The 7,234-nt window shown below is 41.9% G+C and overlaps 1 pseudogene; it reads right to left on the reverse strand.

Moving 5' to 3' along the window:
* Positions 1-3,415: 3,415 nt before the first annotated feature.
* On the reverse strand, positions 3,416-4,075 carry LOC127238727 (chromobox protein homolog 3-like; annotated as a pseudogene).
* Between the last annotated feature and the right edge of the window lie 3,159 nt (positions 4,076-7,234).

A 7,234-nucleotide genomic window follows, 5' to 3' on the forward strand; every position in this document is an offset into this window, starting at 1 on the left:
CCTCCCGGGTGCTGGGATTAGAGGCATGCATCCCCAAGCCCCAGCGTTCCTGTCATTTAAACAGGGAGTGGTGGTGTGTGATTGTAATGTCAGTGCTTGGGAGGCAGAGGCAGGAGGATTGCTATGACTTTGAGGCAAGTCTTAGCAATACAGTGAGGTTTAGGCTAGCATGACACCATGTCTTGAAAAACAAAACAAAAATATAGTTTTCCTTGTTTCTTTTTGTGGTAGTGTAGAAGTCCCAGGTATGCAGTCTAAAATTAACACTAATTCTTATTTACATTTTGATAAGTTTCATGTATCCCAAGGTGGCCTCAAACTTGCTAGGTACCTGAGGGTAACTTTGAACCTCTGGTGTCCCTGGACAACACTGAATTCCTGATCCTTCTGCGTACACCTCTTGAGTGATGGGATTAACACCTTTGCTAGACCTGTTGATGGAACTCAGGGCTTCAGGAGGTTCAGCAAGCCTGACATTCAATCCACTAGTCAAATCACCCTGTTTTGGTTTGTTTTGTATCATCCCTCACTTCCCTTTGATTTTTATATTTTATTATTATTAACACTTAGACAGGATTTCTTTGTGTAGCCCTGGCTGTCCTGGAACTATTAGTGTAGAGCAGCGTGCACTTGAACTCAGATATTTGCTTGCCTCTAGAGTGCTGGGAACCAAAGTGTGTACCACCAAGCTTGGCTGTTTTGTTGTTTTGTGTCAGAATCTTACTGTGTAACCTAGCTGGCTTGGACTGCATTGTGTAGACTAAGCTGGCCTCCAGGGCACAGAGATCTGCCTGCTTCTGCCTCTCTAAGCCTGGAATGAAAAGAAAGCATTACCAGTCATCTTAAAAAAAAAAAAAAAAAGTTGAGATAGGTTTATGCTAAATGAGATGATGTTGACTCAGGCCTTTAATTCCAGTCATTGGGAGGCAGGGACAGACAGCTAGATGTCTGTCAGTTCTAGGTCTACAGAATGAGTTCCAGGACAGCCAGAGCTACACAGAGAAACCTATTTCAAAAAACAGAACAACCAAAACAAAAACAAAACAAAAACAAACAAACAAACAAACAAAAAAAAAAAAACAAGAGAGAGCTGGCGTTGGTGGCGCACACTTTTAGTCCCAGTACTTGGGAGGCAGAGGCAGGTGGATCTCTGTGAGTTCCAGGCCAGCCTGGTCTACAGGAGCTAGTTCCAGGACAGTCTCCAAAGCCACAGAGAGGATCGTGCTATGTACTTCAGGATGGCCTTACTTTGTGATTTTTCTGACTCTTAGGGATGAACTTTCAGTAACACAACTGTCTTTGAGTCCCTCATGCCTCTGCGAGTCATCCCAAGGAACTCAGTGGTTCATGAAACAAATATTTCCTGGCATTGTTTCTTGTCTGTCATTGGCACTCTGCATGGTTTCTCTTGCTCCAGGGAAAATTAAAATAGAATATTGCTACAGAGCCAGCAAACACCCACACGAGTTTGTAGTGCATGGAAAAGTAATTGTGTGTGTGTGTGTGTGGGGGGGTGGTATATGTTTGAGATTGCTGGCACTCTAGTACTCGAGTTCAGGTGCTAGTGGAAGACAGAGGCATAGGATCCCCGGGAGCTGGAGTTACTGGTGGCTGTGATCAACATGGGTTCTGGCAATCAAACTCTGGCCTCTGGAATTGCAGCCCATGCTCTTAACTGCTGAGACATCTCTGCAGCAACTCCTCACTTTGGAGACAGAGTTTCACCAGGTACACACCTCACTGTGTAGATCAGATCGTGCTATCCTCAAGCTAACGGGGATCTGCCTGCTTCTGCTTATATCTTCATTTTTATCTAAGATATTTTGTGTGGATGGATGTTTTGCCTGCATGAATACATGAGCACCGCGTGTGTGACTGGTGCTGTTGGAGTTAATGAACCCTGGTCAGCCAAGAGCAGCAGATGATCTTAAGTGTTGCTGAGTCCCTCTGGAGCCCCTTGCATATCCTAATTCATTTAGCCTCTCACCCATCTTCATATACATATATGGAAAACTAGCAGAAAATGTTTAATTGACTTTGTTGATATCCTATAACTAGTAAATGGCAGAGATGGTTGCCATACCCACTGATATCTTTTTTCCCTTCCTTCCTTCCTTTTCTTCCCTTCCCTCCTTCTCTTCCTCCCTCCCTTCCTTTCCCTTCCCTCCTTCCTTCCCTTCCTTTCCTTTCCCCTCCCTTCCTCCCTTCCTCTCTACCTCCCTTTCCATTTTTCTTTTTTTTTTTTTTAAAGGAATATAAAACTATTTATTGACCACTGTTCACCATTATTTACAACAAAGTAAATATACAGTTAGATGACATTCTGATACTACAAAGTTACTTTTCTGGCTCACTGAACCAGAACCCAAATACTGAAAAGATTGATCCTACCAGTAAGGAATGAGTCAGGGTAAAGAAAAAGCATGCAAGTCATTAATTTATATTACCAAATTTTGTTCATTTATGTCAGCGGGTCATCTTTTCCAACTGTATTACATTTCTACAGCAAACAGATATTCCATGAATCATAACCTTTTAGTAGATTTCATCTTTCTACAAAGGAATGGTTCACCAGAGGAACCTTTACATGCCCACTTACGTCTTTTTGTTTGGTTTTAAGAGACAGGGATTCTCTGTGTAGTCCAGGCTGACCTACTCTAAATCAGAGATCCATCAGCCTTCAGAGTGCTGGGATTAAAGGCATGTACAACCACACCCAGCTTAAGTCATGTTATTATACTAAAACTTTGTCTAATTCCATTTTCTGAAGGGGAAGTTTGTTAACGACAGGATTTTGTAAATAAACGACTGTATGTGATATTACATAAATTCTGATGCGCTTGCTGTAAAATTATCCAATAAATTACAGAGTCACCTACTCATAATCTGAAAGGTTATGGTTTCAGGAAAATGTTCACAATGATGGAACCTCATCAACACATTTTCTTTCATCTATGGTTTTTGAGTATTAAAAAAAAAAGACAAACCAAAAAAGTTATGTGTCTTATGCATAACACATGAATACAAAGAAGAAGAAGAAGAAGAAGAAGAAGAAGAAGAAGAAGAAGAAGAAGAAGAAGAAGAAAAACCCAGAATTGGTCCTTCTGTGTCTCAGTTAAAAATAAGTTCTGGTTGACTACTGACTGTAAGATCTCCCCAGCGTTTAAGAAAAGCTGTTCTTCAAAGCTGAGGAAATACAACATGGTATCAAATATTCTATTGTGAAAGGAAGCAACTACAGAAAGCTTTTATTTGCCCAAAGGAATCAGTGCCTTTTGACGCAGAACAAAAACCAAAAATATCCCAACTACTATCAATACTTTCAAAACCAGCATATCACACTCGATTTTCATTAGAATGCTATTTTTCTACACTAGTAATTCAAAACCCAAGATTCAGATTATATATATATATATATATATATATATATATATATGCAAACAATTATTGCGCCTCATCTTCTGGACAAGAATGCCAAGTCAGCCTCTCCTCATAAAAGGCAATGACAATCTGAAGACACTTCATATTTGCCTCCTTTGCCATCTGAGTCCTCATCTGAGTCCTTCCATTTCATGAGAAAATTAATTCTCCACTGCTGTCCGTGGCACCAATTATTCGTTCAGGATCAGGACCTCTGGCAAAACCCCTTGGTTTGTCAGCAGCATCTCTCTTCTTCTTTGATTTGCTATCATCAGATTCACTGTCAGATAAAGATTTCCTTTTTGTACCATCTTTTTCTTTACCAGCTTTTTGAGAATTAAGAAATGCTTCAATTAACTCTGGACAATCTAAATTTTCTTCTGGTTCCCAAGTATTATCAGCATCTGTGAACCCCTTCCACTTGAGGAAATACTCCACCTTCCCATTCACTACACGCCGGTCCAGTACTTTTTTTTACAACAAATTCTTCAGGCTCTGCCTCTTCAACTTTTTTACTCTTTCCATTCTGTTTCTTTCCCATTTTTTGCAATGTAGTTTTATTGGAGGCCATTTTTTTTTTTTTTTTTTTTTTTTTTTTAAATCGAAGACTTGAAGAGTTCACCGCTCAGATGCTCCGGGCCACGGATCCTGCAGAGTCTCCTCCCTTTCCATTTTTCACTTGAGACAGGATCTCCGTGCGTAGCTCTGACTGTCCCGGAACTAATTAGATCCACCAGACTTCAAACTCACAGAGCTCCAATTGCCTCTGTTTCCCAAGCATTGGGATTAGAGGCAGCGTAGCTGTAACCCTGTAACCAAGGCAGCCATTAAATATGTTTTCTAGCCCCAGCCTCCTACGAAGCTGAGATTATGGCCTGCTTCTCCAAACTGGTTTTGGCTCTTGTCATGGAGGTGCTGTTCCTTCTATGTCCAGGTGGGGGAGCCAGAGAGCCCGTCAGCAAGGAAAAAAATTAGAAAACATTTTTTTTTTTTTTTTTTTTTTTTTTTTTTTTTTAAGAGCTTGGTGGCTGAAGCCCTTATTCCAGGCACTGGGGAGGCAGAGGTGGCCTGGCCTATAAAGTGAGTTCCAGGTCAGCCAGGGCTGTTGTTACACAGAGAAAATCTGTCTCCATAAACTAAAGAAAAACGGAAAAGCAACTGAAATGATGGTTCAAATGGTTGAGTGCTCTGAGAGAAAGTTCTTTATTTTACTGATTGAAATTAGTCAGTTATAACTCTTTCCGGACATCTTCACCCTCTAATCTGTCAGCACTCCTTGCTGGGGCGATAGGAAATGAAGTAAAGTCACCTGCTGTGAATCCTTACACCCTGAGTTCCAACACTAAGGTCCCAGGTAGTAGAAGGCAAGGATTGGCTTCTTCAAGTGACATTTGACCTCCACAAGGCGGCCTTGGCAAGAGCACAGTCACACAAAACAGATGAGTAAATGTAATTAAAATAAACACGATCAACTCATTCGTCCAGTCCTCATCTATTCATCTGCTATCAACTTAGTCTTTTTAAAGAGAAAGATCTAAGCAGGGTGTGGTATGACTATGCTTTAAATCCTAGCACTTGGAAGGCAGAGGCAGGTGGATCTCTGTGAGTTTGAGGCCAGCCTGTTCTCCATAGCAAGTTACAGGTTAGCTGCATAGGTAAACAATGTCTCATCCAAACAAAAGACAGAAATTTATACCTGCAGGTAGACTTCCTTTGCTTATTAAAAAAAAAATTTTTTTTTTTTTGTTTTATTTCTATCTCTGAACTCACTCTGTAGACCAGGCTGGCCTGGAACTCACAGAGATCCACCTGCCTCTGCCTCTGCCTCCCTAGTGCTGGGATTAAAGGTGTGTGCCATCACCATCCAGCAAAGAAAGCTCTATGAATAGCTTTTACATTTTTTTCTTTTTAATTTTGTATAGTGTTCTGCCTGCATGTCTGCCTGCAGGCTAGAAGAGGGCATCAGATCTCATTACGGAGCCCCCCTGTGGGTTCTGGGAATTGAACTAGGGACCTCTGGAAGAACAGTCAGTGGTCTTAACTGCTGAGCCAGCTCGACTGCCGAGAGTTGACTCTTGAACTCTTTCTTGACCCTCCTGCCTCAGCGTCTGTAATTGCTGAGAGTATAACCACAACCAGATTCTGTTGGAGCTTTTTTGTCCTTAGTTTGGAGATCCGATAGCGATCAGGAAGGCTGGAGCTGTGGCTTAGCTGATAGCCTATGTAGCGTGCATGAAACGGGGAGATTGATTCCCAGTACCCCATAAACAGGGTGTGTTGGCCAGCCTGGGCTTTGTGAGAACCTATCAAAAGAGCAATGAAAATAACGACTGGAGAGATGGTTCAGAGGTTAAGATCACTGTCTTTTCTTCCAGAGGTCCCGAGTTCAATTCCCAGTAAGCACGTGGTGGCTGACAGCCATCCATAACGGCATCTGGTGCCTAGATGCCTTCTTAAATAATGGCATCTGGTGCCTTCTTTCTTCTGGGCTGCAAGTGTACATGCAGACACAACACTCACATCTTAAAAAGAAAAAGAATATATACATAATCAAATTAAAAATATAATAATAAAAGTAAAAAGGTAAAAGCGGGGGAAACTGTACTAGATCCTTGTTGAGAGACCTGTTGGTTCCCAGAGGGACCTGGGTTCAGTTCCTAGCACCCACATGGTGGCTCACAACCATCTATAACTCTAGTCTCAAAGGATCTAAAGCACTCTTCTGATCTCTATGGGCACCATGCATGCATGTGGTGCAAAGACATGCATGCAGACAAAATGCACATGCAAAATAAAATCTGTTTTTGTTTTTTTCATACTGTGTCAGTCACTGCCCTCTTTGGTTAGATCCTAACAGCCATTTTGATTTTTAAAAATTTATTTATTTGCTCATTTATCTGTGTGTGTATGTATGTGCATGTGTGTGTGTGTATGTGTGTACACAGAGAGTACTTGGTACACACAGAGGTCAAAGAGAGTATTGGATGCCCATGGAACTGGAGTTATGAATGACTGTGAACCCATGCAGGTGCCGGGAATAGAACCCTGGTCTTTGGCAAGAGCAACAAGTGCTCTCAACCTCTGAGCCTTCTTGCCAGCCCTGGTTGTTGGTTTCTCTCCTGTCACCGTGAAGATCCTGGGGACCAAACTCAAGAGCAGACATCCTGGACTCTTCTTTCCTAGACTGATAAATGTAACTCTCACCCCTCATTAAAATAAGTAAATAAACAAATAAAGCCTTGATTTGCAACAGAAACTGTAATTTCTTTTTGTTTTTTTGTAAGAGGATTTCTTTGTATAGCCCTGGTTATCCTGGAACTCAGTCTGTAAAGCTGGCTGTCCTTGAACTCAGAGACTCACCTGCCTCTGTCTTCCGAGTGCTGGGGTTAAAGGCCTGCATCACCTCTTCCCGGCTCAGAAGTTGTTAAGTTTTAAATCAGGCACACTTGCTATCCTAGTACTTGGGAAAAGGAGGCAGGAAGATCAGGAGATCAAGGTTGTCTTCAACTTCATAGTGTGTTTGAAGCCAGCAGGAAACCCTGTCTTAAAGAAATGAAGTGCCCAGTGGTGGTGATGTAGGCCTTTACTCCCAACATTTAGGAGGCTAGGAGGCAGGCAGATCTCTGTGAGTTCGAGGCCAGCCTGGTCTACGAAGCTACACAGGGAAACCCCATCTTGAAAAATCAACAGATAAATAAATAAATACAATAAGAAAGAAATGAAGATAGTTGTGGGTATGCCTCTAATCCTAGTACTTTTGAGGCAGAGGCAGGCAGATTTCTGTGAGTTCAAGGTCAGCCTGGTCTACAGAGTG

The sequence above is a fragment of the Phodopus roborovskii genome, unplaced genomic scaffold (genome assembly GCF_943737965.1).
Source record: "Phodopus roborovskii unplaced genomic scaffold, PHOROB, whole genome shotgun sequence".
Lineage (NCBI taxonomy): Eukaryota > Metazoa > Chordata > Mammalia > Rodentia > Cricetidae > Phodopus > Phodopus roborovskii.